This window comes from Saccoglossus kowalevskii, chromosome 22 (genome assembly GCF_978046115.1).
Source record: "Saccoglossus kowalevskii chromosome 22, keSacKowa6.1, whole genome shotgun sequence".
In the NCBI taxonomy this organism is placed as follows: domain Eukaryota; kingdom Metazoa; phylum Hemichordata; class Enteropneusta; family Harrimaniidae; genus Saccoglossus; species Saccoglossus kowalevskii.
The window spans coordinates 7,933,142-7,960,881 of record NC_140662.1 but is presented as its reverse complement, the minus strand read 5'-3'; the positions used below and the strand labels follow the sequence as shown (position 1 = coordinate 7,960,881).

Sequence of the window (27,740 nt, the reverse complement as noted above, 5' to 3'; positions counted from 1 at the left end):
CTCACCTGACCTGGCACCGTCGGACTTCTACCCATTTCCTAAACTGAAGTCCCACTTGCGTGGTCACCGTTTTGAGAATGACGTCATCCAAGCTGTTGAGAATCTATAAGATCAAGATGAAGTCTTCTTACAGCAGGGAATAGGAAAACTGGAATATCGGACAAAGTGCATTGAACTTGGAAGGGACTGTTGAAAAATAGTGTAAAAAAAAAAAAATCTTCCTTCTGTAATATTTTATGAGAAAGGCAGAGAACTTTTTGATCGCCCCTCGTACAGCAATATAAAAGCAAAATTTGTCAAGACAAATACTAGAATTGTTGACATGTTTCTCAAATACTATATATACTGTCTTAATCTCAATGAACCTCATAAAATAATATTACAGCAAGAATTGTATAAAAGTTCTCAATAGTGTTGCAATTTAAGCAAAATAAAATACTCTGATTTGAAAATCAGTAAATCTTGCTAGTTATAACAAATATGAATTTGATTGTTGTTTCAGAGCGATTCCTAAATTTAATCAAATAAAAATTGGTTATTGTAATCACAAGAAGACAATTTTAAGTGAAATTTAACGATTATCTTAAAAACTATATATAGAATACAGGCCAAAAATCAAACTTCTCTATCCTAAACTGGTTAGTATAAAATCGAACATTGAAAGAAATTGGACACAAATTGTTTGAGATATTGTAAGCACAAGAAAGTTGGAAAAGATGGTGCCAACAATGACCATAGTAACAATGAAACACATTTACCTCAATATACAATATACCTTGACTTTCATCTATGATGAAATTTTAGTTCAAGGGGCATAGCATTTCAAATGTAAATATCAGGAGTGCATGTTAGCAGCAACAAAAATCAACTTGAACACACAGAAAAACATTTTTTGGCATGATTACACTATCTTTATCTCTATTCCTGTCTCTGTCTTCCATTTCTACAAAATGAAAAACCGGTATCCTACTAATTGTCAATTAAAAAATGCATTAAAGGCCCAATTCACTTGCCCCGGGCAAGTGTGAATTGGAGGTGTGACTATGCTAATGAGTGTTGTTAATCACTTGCATAGCCTATGACGCATCCTGTTTCAGCGGTCCAACATCACGTGACTTTGATTGACAGTAGTTAATTATTCCAGATTAGTAGCGTGTCCCTTTCCTCGGTTCTAGTTTTTGACTTTTATCCGCCAAAATCTCAGCTCGTACACTATTTATTGTCATAAATACTACATACAGTCACTGCTGTGATATTCATAGTCACATGCATCCACTTTGGCACGACATAATCGACCTGTAAGTTCGAGAAAACGCGCTATTACCAGGGCTTGGCTGGAGCTGTTTACTACAGCGTGACAAGCAAGGAAATAATCCCTATTGTTTAGGACCGTATTTATAGTATACCTGGGCCTTTAAACATTAATTGCACATTTTATGGTTACTTTTTTTGGTAAAATTCACAATAGTATCCCCTTTAGGTTCCCATTTCAGGCACAGCCTGAAAAGGGCAGTATAGTTTATTTCTGGTTTCCGTCTCTAACGTTTTCTCAAAAATTCTGCAGCAGATATCGATGAAAACTTGGCAGGTTGATGAACAAGTCTCTGTTGAATATGCATGCAAGTCTGTCTTTTTCGTGATCAAATTCGCGCCCGGGTGATACTTCAGACATGTATTCAAGACGTTAGCGATTGGATGTCTTGTAATTTCCTACTTTTGAATGTGTCGAAAACTGAATTTGTGTGCATGTCGTCTCGGAGATTCTCACAAGACTCGTGTCCTTTGTCTAGTATCGCAATTGGTGAAGAATTGGTTAGTGCTTCGTCAAGTGCTAGAAACTTAGGTGTCTTGTTTGATTCGCAGCTATCTATGGAAACACACATTTCTACTATTTGTAGATCTGGATATTCCCATCTAAGAAATATTAATCGTATTCGTAAATCATTATCCCAATCTGATACTGAAAAGTTGGTACATGCATTCATATCTTCTCGCTTAGACAGCTGTAATTCATTATTGTCTGGTCTCCCTGTAACTAAGATAAAACCTCTTATTCGTGTACAAAATGCAGCAGCCCGCCTTGTCACTCGTGCTCGAAAATATGACCACATTACAGACATTTTTATTAAACTTCATTGGTTACCAGTTGTACAAAGAATCAATTTCAAATTACTTTTACTAGTGTATAAATCTTTGTATGGTTTTGCCCCAAATTATCTATGTGAATTAATCGAATTTTATGTACCTAGTCGTAGTTTAAGATCTGAATCAAAGTTTCTTATTAAAACTCGTCAGGTGTGTAGTAAAAAGTCCAAGGTGTTATACAAAGACCGTGCTTTTGAAAATTTAGGTCCTAAACTTTTTAATGAATTACCTCTGTCTGTTCGTTCTAGTCCTTCAGTAGACATTTTTAAATCCAGACTGAAAACGCACTTATTTAAATGTGCTTTTAATATTTGACTGATTGTTTATTGTATCAGCGCCTTTGATCTTCATATGTTGGAATTGTTGCGCTTAATTAAATAAAGTTATTATTATTATTATTATTATTTGTATCCAAAATTATCTCTCCCAACAACGCTGAGGAACAACTGAGCATGCTCAGAATATATAATTAGATTAGATGGTAATGCTAGAGTTTTCAGTGATGTCATGATCTGAATCTGTGACAGAAATGGACCACAGCCTGTTTTTGTTTGGTTTTATGAAAAATTAACGCTGAAATCTTGAAAAAAAAAAAGTGGTCAGAAATGTTGTATACGGTATTATATCTTTAAAATGTAAAAATTGCAATGGAAGTTTTCAGTTATCAGTACAATACTAGATTAGGGGAATCTTTTTATGAGTTGTAGTCACATAGAATACATATCAATTCATCGGTTTCCAGGTGTTCCATGTATTATTTTAACATTAGTATTTTATACTTTAATAACAGGGAATATGACATTCATGTCTTGTTCAAATATGTAAATGCATTAAAAGTAATTTTTTTTAACAAGTCTGCTGAAAGCGTGAATAACATGTGAAAATTTCCCCAAAAGAGAAATATGGCAGGAATAAAAAAAACATCCAGAGAATGGCTATACCAGTTAAGAAATTGTTAAAAGAAACAATTCTAGGAGCTTGGCGTTGTCAAGAAGATGAGCTGATAAGAGAAAAACAAGTTTCTACAATCTTTGCAATGTAAGAATAGCAGAGCGAAACCAACATGGGTTAGGTAGTTATCTAGAAATCCAGTGTACAAATGCAGCAGAAAGTTAGTTCAGCTTTCTTTCATCTAAGAAGACTTGCCTAGTGTTTGACGTTAATTTAAAAAACGCTGCAGATGGGATGCGGGCAATCGGAAAAGGACTGAGTGCCCTGCATAAGCTGTCTAGTTATTTAGGGTCACCCATAACAGGGCCACCTTTACGACAATATGTTGAAAGTTCAGTGTCGAAAGCAGAGAAATATTAGACTAATTCTAAGACACGGCCCAAGAATTGCTAGCTCTGAAAATTGAAATAGAAAAATGAGAAATGAAGAGGAAACCGCAAACGTGGCAGTAATCGGCGATGGTAGCCAGGAGTACACTATGTTTTTCATCGTTACATGGTGTAGTGACAGTGATGTCTTTAGCTAGAGATGCTGAATCGTTTGAGTTATGGATTTACAAACATCAAGTTACAAATGTTGAGTTACAAAAATGACCATGCCATATTTTAAATACCCCACCCACTTTTGAGAAACCACATCCAAATTGTAACTCGATGATCAATTACCAGTTAACCGAACTGCTAGTTACGGGCGACATAGATTTTTTATTTTGTTTACCTTTTTAGGTTTCCTGTAACTCAAAGTTCAGTTGAAAGTAATGAAAATACAAGTTACTAATTTGAACGTTAAACAAAACAAAAAATCTGTTACCTGTAACTCAAGTTTGATTAACTTTAATTAAAAGTTTGAGTTACCTAATGTGGACGTTCAACAAAAACAATGTTTATTGCCTGTAACTCGAAGTTCTGGTAACAGTTAATTGACAATGACTGTAGTTACAGTATGGGCGTGGCTTCTCAGAAGTGGGCATGGTTTCTAAAATAGTGGCATGGTCATTTTTGTAACGCTATGTTCTTAACGCGACCAATTCAGCGTCTCCTTTAGCTACAAGTAAATCATTTAGTGGTATATATTTTGTGAAAAATAAGGCAAAAAATGTGACATGAATTCAACATGCTAACAAATCCCATAAGATGAATATGTTCTTTGTTAACGAATTATACATGTGTAGGCCCAAGTTTCATTTCCTTTGAAGAGTCTATTTCCTGTGTTGCAAGATTTTCGCCTAAGGCCTCACCCAAGTAATTTTCTATAAAATCGTGCAAAAACATTAGACTACATTAAAAAAACCAATAATTTAACATTGTTAGTCAATAACATAGCCACCGTTTTCAAGACCACGTACGATGTCCGAGCGGTAATTTTAGCAAAGCAAAAGTTTAACTTTGTAACAAGCACCAGCAAATCACTTTGACTGAAACATTTTTACTTGTTGGGCCAAGCTGTTGAGTCGCACTTCAAAATTTACATTTGTTTCAGAATGATTTTAGTTCAATCTTTTATTCAATCGCCAACGTTTACATTTTAAACCAGCAAAATTTATTCAAATTGAATAATTTATAAGTTGGTGATAAAAAATCTCTAGTATATTTTGTCTGACCTAGTTTTCTAAAAATAACTTGCGTATTTCAGGTAAAGTCGTGAACAAACATCACACATGTACATGTGCAATGTGTCCACAATGTAGCAAGTGGGATAACAAACTAAAGGACAGTGGATATATACAGTAATACTTGGAGCATGAACTATAAACTGTAGGATGAACCGTCTTGGATCAGCAAAGAGGATGGGGCCTGTTGCTTTATTCGAGCGATATCTGGAAAAACACAACACAACATGAGGTGTGTATACATGTGTATAAAATGTCATTTCAAAATAGTCAAATATCTTTTTACTTTTGACAATGTTTTGTTGGAAGGTTTAAATCCAATAGGAATGCGAGTTGAACCATTTGATGCCCATTATGTCTGTCCTTAGCTGTTTCTTTTTTTTTCATTTTTTTTGCAAGGGTTGTTTGCTGAATTTGTGAATTGCACCCAGGATATTAACATGTTTGTTTAATCATTTAATTTTTTTATTTTCCTTTTGTCTAATCACATTGTGTCAACACAGGTGGCGCTATTCAGCACAGACCTTTGTCTTAGGACGCATAACTAGCTTCAGACGGCTAAATGTCCATCCGCCATCATTTTACTCAGCATTTTCTTCCGCGGAACTATATACAAGTATTTTCTTGTTTTGAACAAATTCTCTCCTGATTTTTAGCAAGATTTAATCGGTATGTTTCAGATCGCTTGGTTTGCGGCGATCTGCGTGTCAATGCCTCTAATCAGTCTTGCTTTTTAAAACTCAATATTAACCTGTATATACATGTCTATCAAATGTAGGTATACAACGTACATTGGTGATGGAAACTCGTCTGCATACAGGGACGTTAGGAACATGTACATAGATGAAGGCATTGCAGTAAAGAATGAAGAGTGTGTTGCATACCTCCAAGGATTGGCACTTATCTTAATAACCTATGGCAAACAAAGAATTCCTTAATTTCTGTCTCTTGCATTAATGTAAAAATTTGTCAGATTCATGATATATTATTTGTATTCGTTAATATTTATTATTATTCTCATTTACATGTCATTTCGTTATAGTAGTAAATCATTTATCTTTTCATATGAAAGAGTTTTCTGAGTAATTCTTGGCCAACTAGAATCATTTAATTACAACCAATCATTATACTTGTATCTTTTTTGTCCGTGCAATTTACGCACACTGAATGAAAATTTAAATTGTCAGGGAACACTATATTTGTAAAATATCTATCGCAAGCAAGACGCGCACAGTAATACAAGTTATAACCAGGGAACTACCGGTTGGGAAAGTTTTTTACAACGCCATTTTGAAGGCCTGGTTACAAGTTAAAAAAAAGGAAAAGATGTATATATACTCAATTTATTAGTTATGTATTTGGTCACTTATGAATTTGATGGTGAATATGCCCAACAAGTGTGTAGGTAAAATTAGCTGCATTTGATCTCGTCGGCAAACTGTTCATTATAATCAAGATTACTAATAACGGTGATATAATCGTATGAAAACTGCTGAAGCTCCCCTTGTTCCGACATGCAGTCCATGTACATCCAAAGGGGTAATCATGACTTGCCTTATTTTCAATATTTACCTTCAAAAGCAGTGTTCAGATCAGTGCCAGTGTATCTGTGATACAAAGTCGTGTTGATTACTCAGTAAATGGAGGGACATTTCATAGCTTTGTAATCCGCAACCAGACTGTCAATAGAGGGCGCTATATACTGATTGTTGCAATAGGTAATTTACTTACAACTTAATTATTAAAGTACTTGATATGAAAAAGAAACGAGTACACCCAGTCCTGAAAGCGCCCCCCCCCCCCCCCCCCGATTTGATATAAAGCGAAAATGCTAAATAAACGTGTCATAATGCAAACAATGTTTTATACGAGATGTCGGGGGTGAACATTAACCTGTTGATCAACAACCATGATGCATTTCCTAATCCGCCACTGCATTTATTTAAATAAACATCACTCATTGGTTGATTTTTTTTTCTTTTTTTTTTTTCAGCCACTAAAATAAATCGTGTTTACGTTTATTTCTCTAAACCCACAATTGTTCAACTGTTTGCAAGATTTATTGATAGTCTGGTGGTTTAATGATTTGTCTTATATTATGTTCACCAACATTCGTGTGTTCGAATCCTGTCACTAGCCGATAATTGTAAATAAACATTAAATCAGATTTATAAACTGTTCATTCTTGTTTCTACCCCTTTTTCTTTAAAAAGTTCACTTGTTGGAACTTCAGCCTGGAGAATATCTGATCAGACTCTCTTGAATATCGAACATGTTCAACCTATATCGCCATCATATTAATTTAATCTTGCCGTTTCATCTGACAAAAGTGATCGTATAGTTGAAAAAGCGAGGTAATATAGTCATGAACTTGAGTCTAAAAATGATCGCATCATTTTATCACTCTTTGGATTATCTTGGAACCAGAAACCAATCGTTGTCAGTTATATAAAGGCTTAAGTTTATTATTATCAATCGCAGTTTGCGCAAGTTAAATCGTGGGCATGTGATGGTTATTGTAACAAGTGACCACAATTAACTAATTTGTACCACTATAAATTGTGTAATAATTTATAATAAAAGTTGCTGGTGCGTTCATATTCTTGGGAGCAAGCATCTGGGTGATTTCACCGGGTTAGTTTTATTTGTTCACAACACGTGTATTTTTTTTTGTCTGTGTAGAAACACCGCCATAGTCTCCAACAATGGTGTAAAAGGGGAGTTTTCATATATTTATTAGAAAGTTGAACATTGTGCATATTTGAAATATTTTTGTCTGTTTTCCAGATTGTTTGCAATAAATTTGATGTATAATTGACAAAATAGACCACGCCTTGTCTGAGATAGTTTATAAACTATTTTTTACTTCAAAGAATATTCATGTATCATATACCGGTAGTAATATTAAATGTAGATGCTGAATTGTTGCTGGTGCATTCATATTGAGGCGTGACTTGTTCAGTATTTGTCAACAACCAATCATAAGACTGGTTACGAACCACATCGAGGTTATGACTCGGTTAGCCTTGCTCAACTGGTTCGTAACCAGTCTTGTGATTGGTTCTTCGCCTCCAACTATGCCGTTCGTTCGGGCCAATCGTTAATTATTCATAAATGGAGTCAATTTGTGTAGTTATCTTGATTTATTCTGCAGATATAGGTAAAGTATAAGCAAGGCTTTGGCGAAATTTAAAAGAGCAACTACTATTCTTCAACCTGGTATTTTTTGTAGATTTTATTTTTCATTCTGTTAGTCTGTTTTTTTTTTCCAGTTTAAAAAAAATATGAGCTCGCTGGAGCCTTCTTCATCCCTAGTCTATTTCTTACACTAGTTACCATCAAACCTCTTTGGTTGTTTTCATATTTCATGGCAATATTTCTATTGTTGAATATTTCTACTTCTTCATTGCTGCTATTGGTTACGTGTGAATGTGATTTTTCTGTTCACGAATGGTTGATTTTCGTATGAAGTGCTGTATTTCAGTACTTGAATACAACTGTCATGTGTTCTAGATTTGGTAAATGATGTGTGCTACCGTTTGTGTGTATTGTGGGTAATTATTTTTGATTATTTTTTTAAATAACATTAAATACACGGTTACAAAATTTATACAGACTTTATGATACATTGTGTACTTTATTGCGGAATACACTTGTTCTTAAAAACCATCACGTACGTGTACCTCCATAATTATTGTTATATTCTTTGCGTGCGTTAAGCTCGCATACACATAGCTACTGACTAAGCATGTGTGTGGGGAGGGGAAGCCCAGTCAAGCAGATTTGGACTCTGATTTGTACACACTCCTACCATGTCTTGCTCTGTAATATACAATTACAATATGGTTCCCCAATATCTCTGGATGTTCAGTTAACAGAACTTCGAGTTACAGGCAACATATAACGTTTTTTCCTTTAACGTGCATTTCCCATTATTCGATGTTCGGTTAACTGATACATTTGTAAAACAAAAAACAATCTATGTTGCCCGTAACTCAAAGTTCTGTTAATTGGACATAGTTACAATTTTGACGTGGTTTTGCAAACGTGGACATGGTCAATGTTTTCGTAACTCAACCAATTCAGAATCTCTATTAAATATCATTTTGTGCCTATCACTCGATACTTTTAGATGCCTCCACAGGAGGGCGTGATAAATGACGATGAACGCAACCAAGTACTCTCCGGTCCCTGCACCCCCAATCCAAAGAAGAGAAACCCGTTCTTTTAGTTTGTCCAAATCCAAGAAAAATGACTGACATGTTTTAATTTCTAAGTGACGTCTCTGGCCTTGCCCAATGTTTCAAATCCCTCACCCGGTACTCGTCGTACAACTGTTTGATTGGGAACCTATTGTACCACAGCGTAGAAACGTAACAACCAATATGTGTTTACCCGGTAAACAGTTGTGTAGATAAATTATTCATATTTATTATAAATAAACAAAAATGAATATCCAATACAATATTTCACATTTCCAATCATAATTCAAATCTCAGATTATAGACCATCATAAAATTAATATCACGCACATATCATCCAATACTGTAGAAAGCCACGTGGTTGGGTGCTGTGCTTCATGAGCGCAGTGTTTTAAAAAAAACACAAATACTATTTCTAAAAGTGACTTGATACGTGTTTACACGTATTGAATTATGAGCAAGAAACTAGTAAACGGGTACTCCGTGGAACATTCCCAGTCAACCGGCATTGTATTAGCTGTAAACCATTATTCTAAATCTGATCTTGCACCTTGACGAAGACGTGCAGCTTTAGTCAAGGTGCAATATTTTTCAACTGCTGAAACTATGACTGAAATATTTAGTTAACCATTGTAAGTTCTTGAAAAAGCAGGCATTAAATAGGTAATTTTAATGTCAAGTGCCTTACTGAACTATTTGTGAGAAAATAACACGCGTTCAGTGCTAGCTGTGCACTGAAAACGCAGCCAATCGCTGAATCTTTCAATTTTATTGTTTTTTGTATATACTCTATGTAATTAAAACACGAACACCATTCTATTTTTGACACGAAAGATTCTGCTGTCCCCGGATTATTAAGGCATCATCGAAAACAGCAAAACAATTCTATCTTGCACATTTCAAACCATACTTGGGCTTTATAGGCAAAAGGAGACTTATACGACATATGTGAGAGCTGTCGTGATAAGCCAGAGCTGAACTCTCTGTAGCGGAAATCGTGGATCAATATTGAAAGTGATCATTGGTAAAATAAATTGTTATGGTATATGCTTATATTTAGGGTTCCAAACTGGTTCGGGTTTCACGGATAGAACGAAAATTACATTCCGAAGTCGAGAAACTTGAGCAGAAAGATAATTTTTACTGTCAATTTTTTCATATTCAAAAAAGATTTTTTCAAAGGTGGAAAGTTGTCAGAAGTCTGAAATTTCGGATGGAAGATGATAAAGCTGTCTGAAAGGGTGGAAATGTAGAGAAAATTGTCAGAAACAGAAAAGTTGGGTAAGTAGTCAGTTTAGAAAGAGGGTCACGGTGTTTAGAAAGTATTTGTAAGTCAGCACAATCAACCAGAAAAGAACTTTGGAAGGTGGTTTTGCACAGTCCGAACAGTTACCTTAGTAGTATATGAGAAAGTTCACATGACTATCGTAGAAGTTGACTAAAAAAAAAGATATTTATTTTGAAAGAAGGGAAAAAGGTGTCGGAAACTTGCCTGTAAAGTCCAGAACGTAAATCCTAAAAACGTAAAAGCCATCTACAAAGTAGGTAAAATTTGCTGGAAAGTTATCTTGGCGTCGTTACGGCTACGTTGTTCCTGACCAACAACACTTCAGATATATCCAGTTGTGCATTTCACTACTCCGGCAACTGCTCGGACTCGCACCAAAGAGGATGCCTTAATTTTAAAACAATGATACAAGTACATTCAGATAAGATAGGAATTCGCGTCATTGATCATGTCTTTAAATATAACTCTGATCGTTTGGAAATAATTTTGTTTATCAAAATTAACGTAATTAAATAAGCGCGAAAAGAAGTTTTTGAAGTCAGTAAAGTGAATATAAAATTTGGAAATGTTATTTTCAGGACGGAAAATTGTAATGTTTGGAAAGTTGCTTTCCATAGATAGCAATTTTGTCTGTACAGTACGAAAGTTATTTTTGTAAAGTTACATGTTTTTCATTCTTCAATAATTGACAATAAAAATAAAATAACAATTGTTCCATTAACACAACACAACACAACAAATTAAAACCACAAGATGTAATAACACTCTTTCTCGACATTTGAATTTAAATTTATCATTATCATGTTCAAATATAAAATATATACGTTAATATGTTTTATTAATGGCAGCGTTTTTGAAAGTCAACACTAATCTCAGATTCTTTGAAGCAATGTTTATAACAAACTGTGTCTTGGATAATTAAAGAATAGTAAAATGTTGAATAGTTTTATACAACTAGTGCTTTCCCTTGTTCACTGCGCCAAAAGTGTTTCTACCTCAGGCGATTTCAAGGCATATACACAACAAATACTCACCGTTGAGGGCAGCATGCCAAAACTGGAAGCCATATTACTAGTATGCAGTCAAATAGGAACAGTATTTTTTCTACAACAAATTGGCACATGATATTAACACAGATTTTTATAAACTGTCGTGAAAAATTAAATTATATAGAATTATCTATTGTAAACATAGTTTGGAATAGGTAATATAAAGCCTACTATATGATTTCGACAGTATTTAGTTGCAGTTTGAAATGTTGGGGTTATATAAAACTCGTAAATAAAATTGGCGTTTCAGTCAATGTTTGATTACATAGTAATAGTACCCATGTGACGTTTATACGCGTCTGATTAATTTATATGATTATAACAGTAGCAAATGCATAATACGATTCCATCTCGGGAATCGTTATTGACGTTCTATTATCGCTCAGCCTAAGGGTGGCATTCGAACACACTCTGGTGCATTATTGCTAATAATCGATAATCAATAAATTATGTTCCAAGAAATAATTCTTTGTGTAAATTAATGAAATGGACAAATTCTTTCACATAATTTAATAACAGTACAAGTGTGTACGACAGACTGCTTGAGCTACCTACTTAGATTTGTAGTTGCACACAATAGGTGATTTTCCGTTCAACTGCGAGATCTCGCGAGATGCATGAAAGACGCGCGTCGAACGTCTGCCGCAAAAATCGAACGATTTGATTTTGAACTCGAATTTCTTTATTTCGTAGCTCACATCAATATTTTTGTTTTTATTTTGTGTTTTGACAACAATAATGCGGTCATTGATGGTCAAATCACGGTCGGCAATTTTATGGCAATAACGCGGCCATTCATTGTCAGTCCAAACCCGCAAAGTAATTTTACTTATCCCCGTTATTATTTGATTTGAATTTATAATATCTTCAAGTTTTACAATTTTCTGCCTCGGTAATCACAATGCCATTTGTGTGCATTTATTTCTAAAGATAGTACATGTATGAAAGAAGTAAATGTATGAAATCTCACTTTGTATTTCCATTTTGAGCTTAAAAGTGTGCATTATATATATAATATAATATAATAGTTTTTATTTCGAAAACCAGCTCATAACATAAAGTTGAAAATTACTAAAAACACAACAGCAAAACAGACATTAGAAATAAGGCGCCTTATAAATATCAGAAAAGACCCTTTTCCAGTAGTTGTTTGTCCTTCAACATGTCAGTAGACATGGCTGCCACAATTAAACAATTCTCACTAGAAGTCAATATTGTGTAAAAGCCAGCTCTGGACTTGCGCAGAACACTTAAAGGGGCACCTTCCAGTTAAGATTAATTTTACAACAAATTTACTTTCTGTATTAAAATAACAATGGATAACAAAAGATAGATTAACATTGTAAACAACATAAACAATAGTGTCCCATGATTCTTTGGTGCAATCCAAGGGATTGAGCGGTTTCCCTTTAAAAAAGTGGGAACACCATTTAAAATCTGAGTTTCAGAAATACTCAAGTTACGACTGACATAAAAGATAGCGTGAAAAGCGTTGTTATAAGCAACCCGCACAGCATTCAGATTAGCTTTGGAAAATACAGCCCATAAATGAAAACAATACATCGTTGTACAAACAATTTTAAATAGAGTCAACTTCACTGAAACCATAGACCCTCTAACAGAGGGTCTATGCTGGAACAGAACACTTATTAAAATTACGTACCAAATAGTTGGCTCTTGCATAAAAAGACTTCATTTGACGCGTCATGCCACAACTATCATTGGTTAATGTGTTCACAATAACTCCTAGGTATAAATAATTACTAACGAAATCCAGCTTAGTATCATGTAGATAAACATTAGGAATACATGTAATACTACTACGAGGAGGCAGTATATACATACATTTCGTCTTATCACTATTGAATTTGATGTTATGATTGTTGGCAAAATAAGTACAGGTAGTCAGCAAACGATTCAAGCACTTCACAGACGGGCATATTAAAACTATGTCGTCTCGATACATTAAATGATGAAGACATTTTCCAGATAAATGGCAACCAATATCCGTATTGCCGAGTTCGTTGCTGAGTCCATCTATGTAAACAGTAAACAGGTGTGGTGATAGACTACCGCCTTGCCTAACACCATTTAAAGTATGAAAACTTTTGGAGAAAGTAGATCCCCATCGTACTTTAAACTGTTGATTACGATACCAATACATAATAATTCTCACAATAAAAATTGGAACGTCTCTATGCAATAACTTGCGAAATAAACACCAGTGGTTAACACGGTAGAAAACTTTAGAGGCGTCTAAAAAACATAAAAATACTGACTATCATTACGTTTATAAAAATCGATCGTTTCTTTGAGTAAAAACCACATATCAGTGGAATGACCTTTTTGATAGTCACTCGTACGAAGATACTGACCACAGCGCTCCAAAATCAGATTCTCATACAGCTTCGAGATTGCAGTAGCAGTAGCAATGGGACGATAATTTCCAGCACTAGTAATATCACCATTTTTATTTTTCACAATCGGCACCGACGTAGTTTCTAACATATTTGGCGGTAAATAGCCGTGAAAATGCGCCGCGGTGAATAATAATGAAAACAAAATGAGAACACGATCATGTGCATGCTTAATATGCTCAGCAGAAATGCCATCAGGACCAATCGATTTTCCAACAGCAAGTTTGTGTATGCTACATTGAATCTCCGTTGGACGTACGATCATGTCCTGTGATGAGTTTCCATTCTGAAGTTTGCTTCTTACATATTGTTCGTCCTTGTTGTCTGATAAACAGGATAGTAGATTTGCATAATGTTTCCCCCACATATTACCAATATTCGTGTGGCCATTACAACCATCAATTGATGGTGAATGTTGTGAAGACTTCTTTTTCTTACCCACGTTTTTCCAAAACAAGTTAACATTCTTATCAAGGTGACTATTAACAAGAGCATCAGCTCTCATATTGCTTTTGTTATTTCTACAGAGTCTCAAAACATATTTAAATTTAGCTCGGGTTTTACGCATTTAATCAGACAATGGACCTTGCCTAGGTCCTCCATTGTTACGCCATAACAGAAAAGCATCGCGAGCAATTGTGTTATGATCTTTTAGATAATCATTACATCCTGGTACACACTTGGATTTAATAGATGCCTTTGATTGTATACAATTAATAGCCGCCTGTTTCAAAACATTAACAATTTCATCATAGAGTTTATCAATTGCCAATCGATGTCTTGCATCAAGGCAAGCAGAATCACGACAGGATAACACATCATGAGGTATAGAAATGCAGCACAGCATAGCTTCCGTCTGTTGTACATATTTGTGAATAGCAGACTTATTTGCACTAGACCAGTCTATACGAGGCCTCAACGGTGTATCAATTAAATATTCATAATTTGGTAGATAATCAAAGTTGCATGTAATACTCAGTGGGAAATGATCCGATCCAATGTATTCGTGCAGTATTTTTACGTTACTAATAGATTTATGAGCAGAAGACGTAGATACACAGTGATCCAACCACGACGTGGTATGATGAGCCTCACTGTAATACGTGAAGTTATTTTCAGTGCCCAAAAAGACAACGTCAGAACATGTGAGGCTGTTTTCTGTGCAGAAAGAATCCAATTCTTTACCGAACTTTGAATTAACTTTAGCATTCCAATCATCAATGACGAGTACATAATTAGAAACTGTGTCATCAATACAACCACCTACTTTGTGTAGATATTCAATGTACTCGTGGTAATTGTCCCCACTGTCAGTAGGCATATACACATTAATAATGGTCAACATATTATCCATATTCCCTATTTCTAATCCTAGTAACCGAGAATCATTGTAACGTTTAATTTTCGTGGCTCCAAGTGTTTTCCTCCACAGTACTGCCACACCACCATACGGGCGCCCGACACGTAATCCCGAAATCTCATCTATGGCAGATTCTCCAACAGCGTAGAAATCATCACTAATTTTAGTTAAAAATTCAAGCTCAGATTGTGTGAGCCAGTGTTCCTGTAGTAGACATATATCACAGTTAGAACATAGATCTTTGACGTTTTCAACAGATAATTTGACACCTCGACAGTTATATGAAGTGATAGTTAATTTGTTATTCATCATCTTGATTGCCAATATTTACGTACAAGTATGCCTGCAGGCCATGAAGAGGGCGTAGCACTTTGTGAATAGAGTCACGTGGTACGGTAATTACAAAGGATGCGTAAGAATCGAACTTAGATTTGAGTTTCTCACACTTTGCATCAATATGAATCGAACTCTTAATATAATGTATTACTGATTCAGGTACAGTCTCTGGGGCAAGTCTTGCTACAAACAGTTTTACTCCAGGTTTCGAAAGAACAGATTTTAATTGGGAGCAGTCTCCTGCATTTCCGATTGTTGCCTGGGGGCGTTTCCTGCTTCGTTTTTTCACAGTGGTAAAACCGTTCATACTGTCGACAGAGTTCATTCGTGGAGTAACTCGTATACCTTGTCCACGTACTTCAAAACTTGGTTTTGATGCTTCATTTGTCCCATCTACCATGCAAGCTTTATTATTTGTAATCAATGCATTAGCATAAGATATCGATTTCTGCTTTGCATGAATACTGGTACGAGCAGGTGTACTTGCCTGTTGATCACAAGGATTAGTCCCGGTTGTTGTATCAAAGAAACTTTTTTCTCGTGTCTTTGGTTGTATCAGTAGAGTCACTTAAACTGTTACGTAATAGAGAGTCGTATCCATTAGCGACGGGAGTTGTAATCACATTCATCTTAGAAATCTCAGGCGTCGTGATGCAATCTCTTAACGGCTTTTCGTTGTCGCAGCGACAAGTTAGCTTTAGAAGGGCCATCTCGTTACGGAGTGCACCCACTTCTTTTTCTAACTTTACAACGCTATCGGCACACGCCAGGCTCACTGGAATCGCATCTTTTAGTTGTTTTAACTCTGCACGTAATAACTTAATGTCCTGCATAATTACTGATACATCGACGTGTGTAAAGTCAATAGGAGGCAGGTTTGCCAGATTTTTCGCAACAAAGCAAGGTAAATCATTCCCGTCGGCTTCGTGAATCATCGTTAATATATCTTGCAAATTATTTTGTTTTTTGTGCTGTCCTTGACGTTTGATATACCGAGTAGAACGAATAGTATTTTCACACAAGTCGTATAGTACTCATTTAGCAGACTTGATTTCTTGATCTTCAAAATGCTCCATACACAACTTTATTAACATGCTCGTAGTCATGACGTCTATCTTATTAGTCAAGAAACACAAAAGCTCATTTATCACAATACCTGTATGGCCTACTGCGATCGATCGAGTTTCGTTTTCCCGTTTATCTTCACTCGACGTATCACCCCACATGGCATCACTTCGTTTCTTGTCACATTTTGGACACAATTGCAGGTCACCATTGCACAATTTAACTCGAGAAGCAAGGACGCCACAGTCCTCGCACCGTAACGACATAATCACCGATCAAACCACGCACCTGTTAGGAATGCAATCTGCGATTGCTTTCGGCTGAAAGGGCGAACTCTTGTGTTGAGCACGTATATATATATACTCAGTAGAATACTTTATTTTCGCTTGGAATTTATTTTCGCTGAAGGAATGATTCCGTGAAAATAAAATCCAGCGAATATACTTTTTTTCCTATATTTCACATTAAACTCATCAAAAATCAGTGAAAATAAATTCCATACAAAATGCCCAAAAAGCCTTTTCAGTGAAAATTAATTCCAGCGAAAATAAAGTATTCCATAGTTATATATATATATATAAACGTTGATGACCATTCTTTCCCTTTGATTACGATATAAGATAATAACTATTCTTTCACTAAGATAAATTTTCGATGTACGATAATAAATTCGTGATTACGAGCAAATTAAAGTGGTACAATTGGTCGCTGCATTCCTATGCCCCCTGACTGAGTAAATACGATACCATAATAGACTGCTAATCAAACTAAGACTAGGGGGTCTTGTATAAGCGTGTATGTATGTTTTACCGTCATAGTCGTCGTAGAGGTGCGCTAATGGGCGCTTGCACTCCTCTATTCTTGGAATAAATGTTAATTGTGAGTTGGTGCCACTACGATGAATGTAATGTTGGACGTGTTTGTCTAATTCGCTGTACGAGGAGGGAAAATGAACGTTTGGCAGGTTACGTTGTTGGTAATGATGTCATTACATCTCGATGTCGGTAAGTACTGAAACAATGGGTGTTTTTTTTTACAAACGTACTTTTATAAATAATGTATATTTTAAATTTTTCTATGAATACTAGTGATTCGTCTTTGAATCAAAGTGGATGAAACAAGTTTTCAGTTTTAGTGCTTTTCCCGGTGAAAAATAAAATGCGCATACATCATTATATTTCCCTGTCGATGCCAATCTCGCGATGGGTACCAATTAACAGCATACACTCAATCGAAGGACTGTCTTTTTGTATGGGGTTTATATCGATAATTGCATCCCTTCTCCGTAAATTGTACATCAGTTGCCGTAATTGTACGGCACATTGATTAAATACCTATCCCACTTAGTTTATACCTGGTATGTTTCATAAGGAATACATTCACCTCCCAGATGTATGTTACGCCATGTACTCCCCGACAAATATCACACTTGGTTGGTGTTTTAATACAACCATCATGATTGGAATTCAATATATTCAAGTAAAATATTGTTATTATGTGAATGTGATAAAATAAATTAAACTAAATTACGTGGATCCGCCTGTATTTTAGTTTACTCAGGCAATGACATGGTTTGCTACATAAATACACTTAGTAGAATAACACCAGTCTGAAAACACACATGGCACACAGTGCGGTTTCCTAAATGGATTGTAAGTGGTAGAAGATTTATGAGTACCTTGCTTATGTCAATATATTGTTGTCGATAACGAAACGTCAGATATAGTAGGAGACACGTGACTAATCCTTGTACGTAACAGAGCAAATATGCAAATACAAGTTGAAGTGCATTTAATATTTAAACTGTCGTTTTTGTCCTGACAAATTCGTATATACGGCGGTCTACTTAATTTGACAGAATTACGTGTTTAGTCAGGTGTGCAATTCTTATGATGTATTCTGTGTCCTGATTAGTAACCTTTGAACTCATTTCACCACGTGACAAACATACCCCATATACACTCCAGATACCACAGAACGCATCACGTGACAACATTCATATAACACAGAATGCATCACGTGACAAAATTCATATAACACAGAATGCATCACGTGACAAAATTCATGTAACACAGAATGCATCACGTGACAAAATTCATGTAACACAGAATACATCACGTGACAAAATTCATATAACACAGAATACATCACGTGACAAAATTCATATAACACAGAATACATCACGTGACAAAATTCATATAACACAGAATACATCACGTGACATAATTCATATAACACAGAATACATCACGTGACAAAATTCATATAACACATAATACATCACGTGACAAAATTCATATAACACAGAATACATCGCGTGACAAATTCATATAACACAGAATAACATCACGTGACAAAATTCATATAACACATAATACAACACTTGACAAAATACACCCCTATAACATAATATACAACACTTGACAAAGCACATTCATATACTAGTAACACACCCCATACAGATATAAGCCATGGTGCATCAGGTACAAGTAAATTGTCTGTATACATCACAAAATACACCACGTGAACATACCATGTACATAAATGACAGTGAAATCTAAATTTGACAGATGTGACATAAAACGTTGCTGCACTATAAACTACCTAATTCAATTGTTCATTTGGATATTTCCCACTCTTGGCATTTATCTGAGCATGCTCACTTGCCCCGACAGTTAACATGTGCGTGTCGGTTACATGAATAAGCGTCGATCTCTTAAAAGCATTCGGGCTCGATACGTTAAAATGAAAGCATCGATATCAACCACTTAATTAAATTTAATTTCACGACTCGTTACATTAGGTCTGTTCTAAATCAGCAAGAATCTCGGGGGAGGTTTCACTGCCTCAATTACTCGTCTACTTGCCGATTTCCTTTTCAATTCGTGACTTAACTCTTCGAATGACCAAACGTATTTGTAATACACGGTACTTCGCAATTTGTGAATGTCGCAATCTTAGGCTTCCAAGTTCGGGGTTATATATTTTAATATATAAGTAACCCTGGGTTTGAATGAGCACAAAATTAAACGAAGAAGTTAAGTTAAAACATGATTTTGTTTTTATTTTATTGGGTTTTTATTTTAACAGGCAAAACAATACAACTATAGGCTTTTACAATAAAATACTTCACAAATAAAACATCATTTAACAACAAATATTTAAAAATCCCAAATAGGAATGAGAATGAACAGACTCCATGTTATAGCAACAATAATGGTAATCTGGCTATAATGTAACACGTATGAAAATAAAACAACAATTAAACAGAAACATGTACAATTTAAAATTATGGAAAACCATTGAGTTTGTACTTGCTATTTTTAAATCATATTTCGAAATTACAAGGAATTTGCGCGATCAAAATCAATTGCAAAACGGAACTTTACTGGAAGCTTCTTTTCTACTTTTGGAATGGCGTTTGAAATTTTCAGATTCATCCCTCAGAGTGAACCTACACATATACATATCACATCAATCCACGCCCAAATTAAACAATCTTTTGTAGATATATTAATCGGTCAGATATGAACTCTTCGCTGGAGGACTTCAAACACACGGACTCGACATCCAGATACGCATTCATGATGTTGACCTATTTAACACATTAAGACGCGGTAGTCGCTCTGCGCATGTGCGAGATATATGGGTCTCATGTAAACAAAGATGGCGACTTTGACTGTTGCGCAGATCAACGAGTACAAACTGAAACGTTACCAAGCTTTAATTAGGCAATTTTAATGTGATTGGAAGGTATTGAAGGAGTCACCGTCGGTAATCAGTGCAAGTCGCGCCTATGTCAAACCTCATACTTGTGATTTCCATTTGAAGAACGCATTGGATTGTGGAAAATTCAATGTTTATCAACACATTGATAACGCGCTTTAAAAGGCGCCAGTCGTCGCGCTGCGTCCTGATCGATATGGGACTCATAGCGACGTATACAACGCGTGTAAATTACATTGTTTATTTACATGAAATTCGAACACTCGCTGCGCGACGACCACCGCGCTTTAAGTTCATCAACATTGTAAATAAACATTGAAGCATTACAACATTATTTTTTTGTTTAATTTAGCTCCCCCATTTATTCAGTCTTTGAATTGACCAAGTTGATCTCTAACTTTTCAAAACCTGTTACAACTTAATACTTGTTGGCTATTATTGAAGTTTCGTCTAATTGAATTCAAAAAGTTCAATTATTGTTGAATTCATTATAGTTGTACCCCGGGTCATAGAATTCATTATAGTTGTACCCCGGGTCATAGAATTCATTATAGTTGTATCCCGGGTCATACAATTCATTATAATTGTACCCCGGGTCATAGAATTCATAATAATTGTACCCCGGGTCATATAATTCATTATAATTGTACCCCGGGTCATAAAATTCATTATAATTGTACCCCGGGTCATATAATTCATTATAATTGTACCCCGGGTCATACAATTCATTATAATTGTACCCCGGGTCATATAATTCATTATAATTGTACCCCGGGTCATAGAATTCATTATAATTGTACCCCGGGTCATAGAATTCATTATAATTGTACCCCAGGTCATAGAATTCATTATAATTGTACCCCGGGTCATAGAATTCATAATAATTGTACCCCGGGTCATAGAATTCATAATAATTGTACCCCGGGTCATAGAATTCATTATAGTTGTACCCCGGGTCATAGAATTCATTATAGTTGTACCCCGGGTCATAGAATTCATTATAATTGTACCCCGGGTCATAGAATTCATTATAATTGTACCCCGGGTCATAGAGTTTATTCTAATTGTACCCCGGGTCATTTAATTCATTATTATACCCCGGGTCTTAGATTTCATTATTGTAACCCCGGCTCAACATATTCATTATTGTACTCCGGGTCATAGAATTCCTCATTCATTGTACCCCGGTTCATAAAATTCATTATTATACCCGGGTCATAGTGAGGTCATATTGACGCATGTGGAATGCATCAATACATGCGTATAATTGAATTGTTCTAGCCTGCCCCTCATTTCCGAGCCTGTATCTGAATCCGATCCCGGTAACATTGGATGGATGGATGGATGGATGGATGAATGAAGGAATAAGTGAATGAATGAGAAAATGAATGAATGAAAAAATGAATGAATGAATGAATGAGAAAATGAATGAATGAGAAAATGAATAAATTTGTTTTAACATTTAGATGTAGTTCGACAAGTCAAATTTGATGTGGAGTAACGCTATAGCTGAATGTCATCGTAAACCTTTACACGCTGTGAACTTCCTGTACATAATGTCATGGTCTAATCTTTATATTAGCATTTTGTATAGAATTGACAGATTAGAAATCGATATTTCCTGCTTAGTGTGAGCCAATTTCTCTCTAGGCCTACATGTTAACTAGTGTTATTGTTCAATTAACAAGCAAATCACGTCTTGGTTCAGCCTATTTCTCGCGATTCCTTCTGACGCCCAGTCTGACGCATACTTTTTTAAATAACAATTCCTGTTAATTTATTGCTGTATGTGACCACCGACCTATGTAAGCAAACCTATCTCTAAAATTAGTAGTATTACGTCTGTGAAAGGAAAAGAAGGTATTTTGAGCTGGTGATACCTCAACCGCGTGGTTCCGTGTCATGGATTTTTCTTCGCTGGCTATATTCCCGTGTTTGCAATGCTTACTTCATACCCGTGTAAATGCCGCTAAGAGACATCCCATGTATTTGCTTCTTATGTTCCTCAAACTACAAATGTGATCAATGTTTCCGTGAGTAAATGCCTCTCAAATATAGCTCTGCTATAATATTTGGAAGTTTCCTTCCCTGGAGACGTCGTTGCTCTGTTAATTTGTTCGCCTCTACATAAGTATAAGTGGTATAACGGCCGCCCTTGCTAAGGAGAAACTAAAAATAGTGCAATGCCTCCCCTTCCTAATGGTCGCCTTTTTAATACTGCCTACAGCCCTACATTGCACTTCAGAAAACATCACGTCACGTGTCTATGTGATGTATTTGTCCTCAGGCGTTCAGTTCGTTGCAGTACAACTCAATCTGTGATTGCTCCTAGACTACTGTGAATATTTCGGTGGTCACTGTGCCAAGTTTTGTTTTAAAATATCACTTTTCAGGAAAATATTCAAACTATTAGACACTGACAGTGGTACTTTACAAAGACATTACCCCCAAAACTGGCAAAATGTTGCCACCTTTATTGACAAGGAAAAAACGTCAAAACATTGACCAAACGACGAGCTGGAGATTTGTTTCCCGCCAAATTAATGCAAATATATTTCATGGACCAGGGGAAATTTAATAGATATTATATAATTAATATAATGAACGACTTTATAGATTCTCCAAAAAATATATTTACAGTGATATATATGTATTTATTACTTGTACTGTAAAATACTTTATTTTCGCTTGAAATTAATTTTCGCTATTTTTGCTGAAGCAATGCTTCAGTGGAAATAAAATCCAGCGGATGTACTATTTTTTCTATATTTTACATTCAACTCATCAAAAATCAGTGAAATAAAATCCATACAAAACACCCAAAAGTCTTTTCAGTGAAAATTAATTCCAGCTGAAATAAAGTATTTTACAGTAGTACGAATTATCTAGTGTACAGTGTATCCGAGTATAATGAGACGAGAACTCTCACGAGACGAGAACTGTCATGAGACGAGAATTATCACTGGACGAGAATTGGCAAACATTCAAATAGATTGACAAAGATCAAGGGCTTTTCTGATTTGTAAATTACACGTGGCCACGTTACATCGCTAGTCGTTTTGCCTGTCAAGTCTGAGCCACTATAGACGTTAAGTAACTGAAGTTCCAATCTACTTTCTTTTCGAACGCGTTCGCAGTAATTTACAGTGTGGACCGCTGGGAACGCTTCTTGTGTGGACATGGCTGTATTGGTCAGCCCGCGGTCGCTAGATTAGACCGATTTAGACCTGTGCGAATCTACATTCTAATTAATATTTTACACGCAATATTTATTCCTACCGAAAATATATGACCTAATGAGATTGCAATGTGGTACGGGTAGACGAAAAACACTGACCACTTTCCCGTTATCACAAGTGAACATTTTCATAGGATAACATTTTTTAAGGCAATCAATATTGATTAAAAAATGAAATTGTGGGATTGTTGGTTGAGTCGTGCATCCATTATTCATGTCACGTGACTATGTGAAATAATGACGGGTCACGAGACGATACAAATCACTTAAAGTCTTCCCCCTTGAGACAACGGATAACCATTGATTTGACTTGCCTACTTAGCTTTGGAGTATGTGAATCAATAAACATTTATCACCTACAATCAATATCACTTTCGTACACTTTTATATCGAAGTGGCAATTTGTATGGAAGAGAAAATAGTCATGGAGATGTGTTAGCAGTCGTTTCAGTCTCATTCATGGAATTATCCACTGGATTCAATGACTCTCATTAGCGATATGTCACTAGTCGTTTCCGTGTCATTCAGAGAACATTACATTGGATTCAATGACTCTCATTAGCGATATGTCACCAGTCATTTCCGTGCCATTCATAGAACGTTTCACTGGATTTTAAGGCTCTCATTAGATATATGTCAGCAGACGTTTACGTGTTATTTATGGAACATTACATTGGATTCAATGACTCTCATTAGCGATATGTCAGCAGTCATTCCCGTGCCATTCATAGAACGTTTCACTGGATTTTAAGGCTCTCATTAGATATTTGTCAGCAGTCATTCCCGTGCCATTCATAGAACGTTTTACTGGATTTTAAGGTTCTCATTAGATATATGTCGGCAGTCGTTTACGTGTTATTTATGGAACATTACATTGGATTCAATGACTCTCATTAGCAATATGTCAGCAGTCGTTCCCGTGCCATTCATAGAACCTCGGACTAGTAATACTAGTCTGAGACAGAACGTTTCACTTGATTTTAAGGCTCTCATTAGCAATATGTCAGCAGTCGTTCCCGTGCCATTCATAGAACCTCGGACTAGTAATACTAGTCTGAGACAGAACGTTTCACTTGATTTTAAGGCTCTCATTAGCGATATGTCAGCAGTCGTTCCCGTGCCATTCATAGAACCTCGGACTAGTAATACTAGTCTGAGACAGAACGTTTCACTTGATTTTAAGGCTCTCATTAGCAATATGTCAGCAGTCGTTCCCGTGCCATTCATAGAACCTTGGACTAGTAATACTAGTCTGAGACAGAACGTTTCACTTGATTTTAAGGCTCTCATTAGATATATGCCACTAGTCGTTTCCGTGCCATTTATAAAACGTTACATTGGATTCAATGACTCTCATCAGCGATATGTCACTATTCGTTTCCGTGTCTTTCGGGGAACGTTACATTTGATTAAATGATTCTTAAGAGCAGCATATCAGTCCTATTTAAAAACTTCCATTGATCAACGAATCTCATTAGCGATAAGTCATTAGTCGTTTCAAATCTATTTATTTGGACTGTGGACTTTTTTTCGAACCTTTAGTGTAGTGTGGTGTGGTGTGGTGTGGTGTGGTGTGTGGTGTGGTGTGGTGTGGTGTGTAGAGTATAGCCAAGCCATTCAAAGTGAAATAATCACGTTGCCCGGTGATTATCAAAAGCGAGAGATTGGAGAGGCGGCCTGCCATATGAATTCAATTTTGCTGTAATCAAATGTGATATTCCGACACAAGAAATTGTACATTTCATGTGAATAGCGTTGGTGGGAATATGTGCACATTTTGATGTGACTGTCAAAGCAGACCCTCTATCTAGGCAATCATGGAGTAAACGTGCTCGTCATGGGAAATACACACCGCATTCGAATCACGTGACGTCTTAGTATCGCGGTCGCTATAATTGGGGTCAACGACATCTAATAAATGTTCATTTCACGTTTGTATTTACATATTTACACACACAAAAGTTATTCCCAGTAGAAACATTTTACTAATTACTTGTTTGATTTGCATATATCAGATTCTATATCGCTTGTCGCCATCTGCTCGTTCATTTGCATACAACCCAAGCTCTTTGGGATCGACCATCAGTCACAGAATAAAATGAGCACGTTCCCACTAGAAATAGGTTTTTAGGAGTAATACTGTAATTTTGTCCTGCCAGAATACTACAGTAGTATTGAAAGTACTTACATTTTTAATAACAAGACATAAGACATAAATTATATAATGTCGTAATATCACGAGAACAAGTCGGCATGTCAGCAATAAATTATATCGTAAAATAGGCTCATTAATCATCCTCCTATCATGTGACGAATCACGTGATACGTTGAGTTATCGGTACCACCTTAAATGATGCAATGGACTAGTAGAGAATTAGAAAAGAGAACTTATATATTATCTCTTGTTCAGTTTGGTGATATTATATTAGAGGTGATTAATCTGAAAGATATTTTCTTGTCAAGTTTGCAGCATATCGTTACAATATTGTGCACTCATGTCAATGGAACTAAGTTTATTTGGTGGAGAAAAAATTGTGTAGTACGTCTCATGCATGGAATGTTTGTGAAAGTGTGATACGAAAAAGCGAAAAGTCATAAATTACCTACGTTATATGGGATTTGGATCTTAAAATGATTTTATACTTGTGTAAATATTTTTGGAATAATTATATGAAACATGCACGATCTTGTAAGTAAAAAAAAATCATAATTATGGTTAATTATTATGCATATAGTGAATTTTCAAACAATTGGTGACTGCATTAAGTTTGTTTTCCCACAAATCTTATTTGGTTATTTAAAATTGTACCGTCCAACTCATCTATTTATTATTTTCGTTGAGACGATCTCACATTTCATTAATTACAGGTTCATGGAAGTGTGTGAGTTTCAGTTTGGAGTTGTGTTTTGTGGTTCCAGGCAGGCAGGTTCCAACGTAGAGGGCGTACCTTTTCTCCTGGTTATCATGTTTCCCCATAGTCGTGGTCTTTTCTCGCCCTGGTATATTGTTCTACTAATGAAGGAAAAGGACACCATGCGTCAATTTGACGTGGTTTAAAACAATCTGTCCTGTCCATGGTCGAACTTGTTGAGATCTTCCTTTATAATAATGGGAAAATTGTTCAGTCCGTTTTAAAGTGCTAAAATAATTTTAGGAAGTCAGAACGTTCATGTCCATTTGTTGGCGCATACACATTTGCTTGGTGGATCGGAGCGCCATCAACGTTAACATGCACATATAAAAGCCAGACATAAGCAGCGTTATTAAAGCCTAATAAAGATAGATACATGCCTTAGCCCTATAAGTTAGTTACCGGTAGATTTGGGAAATTTTACCATACTGTGGCCGTACTAACATTTACGACTATTTCCACAATTACAGCACCGCATCGAATTTGAAATAATCATCAAAATGTGATTTTCAAATTCAAATTTCATCACATTTGCTAGGCAGCTTGCATTGCCGATACGTTTATATAAGACACATTTTTCTCATCTTTGTCTGAATTGCCACTTATGTACTTGTTCGTTGAGGAAGAATGGACCATAATGAAGACATAATATCGCATAGGATTGAGTTAGATGCAAAATGTGTCCTTTCTGGCGTAGCTGGTCACCGTGATCGTCACCGGCGCTCGTTTGTACACTAGTACTGTCGCTGGACCCCATCACTGAACAACATTCGAGTTGGTAAGAAGTTAGAAAGAACTACAACGGAATTGGTCAGGACTGCACAATTACTTACATAGTAGTAAGTCGAAGTGTCGATTTCTATTTCCACGGTACTCTAAAAAGTCAAATCATTTGAAACACTTACCCAACGTCTCTCTCTCTCTTCTGAAATCCTCCTCAGTGAACATGGGCTGGTCCAGAATCTATTTCTTTAAAAAAACTCTCTCTCGTGGCTACATCAGTATAAATATCTCAAATTTACTTGGAGGCAAGTAATCATTTTTAACAACAAAAATCAATAACTGTTCATTTCAGTGAGACACAGATCTAAACTGAAAACGTGTGGGTGGGAATTTCACAGGCATTTTAAAACTTTAGCAAAATATGAAGCATGTGCAGTGTCACATTATTACATTACATTTATGTGATCTAACGCGTAAACACAATTCATAACCATAGAACTCTTGTACGTTTAGCCATATATTTGGCTATGAATTTAGAATATGAAAAAGCCAAGAGAAAATTACAAATAAAACATATGTGTCACCCTTTGTGTCAAAAATAAACGGTGACTTTTCAAATAAGGTTCCAGTAAATCAAATAATTAACATTTATTTGATTCGTGCAAAAAAAATGGTTTTCGTTCGATCAGTCAGTTTTTGGGTGAATTTCAAGAGTGTCCT

At 35.7% G+C, this 27,740-nt stretch overlaps 2 long non-coding RNA genes across 2 annotated transcripts; one reads left to right on the top strand and one right to left on the bottom strand.

Annotated features, from left to right (window-relative positions):
• Window positions 1-27,412, bottom strand: LOC146728651 (uncharacterized). The gene is made up of 2 exons (XR_014928255.1): window positions 27,203-27,412; window positions 1-103 (listed from the first exon to the last, which is right to left on the bottom strand). It is a non-coding gene; the product is annotated as an uncharacterized LOC146728651 (long non-coding RNA).
• LOC144348608 (uncharacterized) lies at window positions 4,777-6,030 on the top strand. The gene is made up of 2 exons (XR_014928269.1): window positions 4,777-4,937; window positions 5,484-6,030. It is a non-coding gene; the product is annotated as an uncharacterized LOC144348608 (long non-coding RNA).
• Window positions 27,413-27,740: the final 328 nt, after the last annotated feature.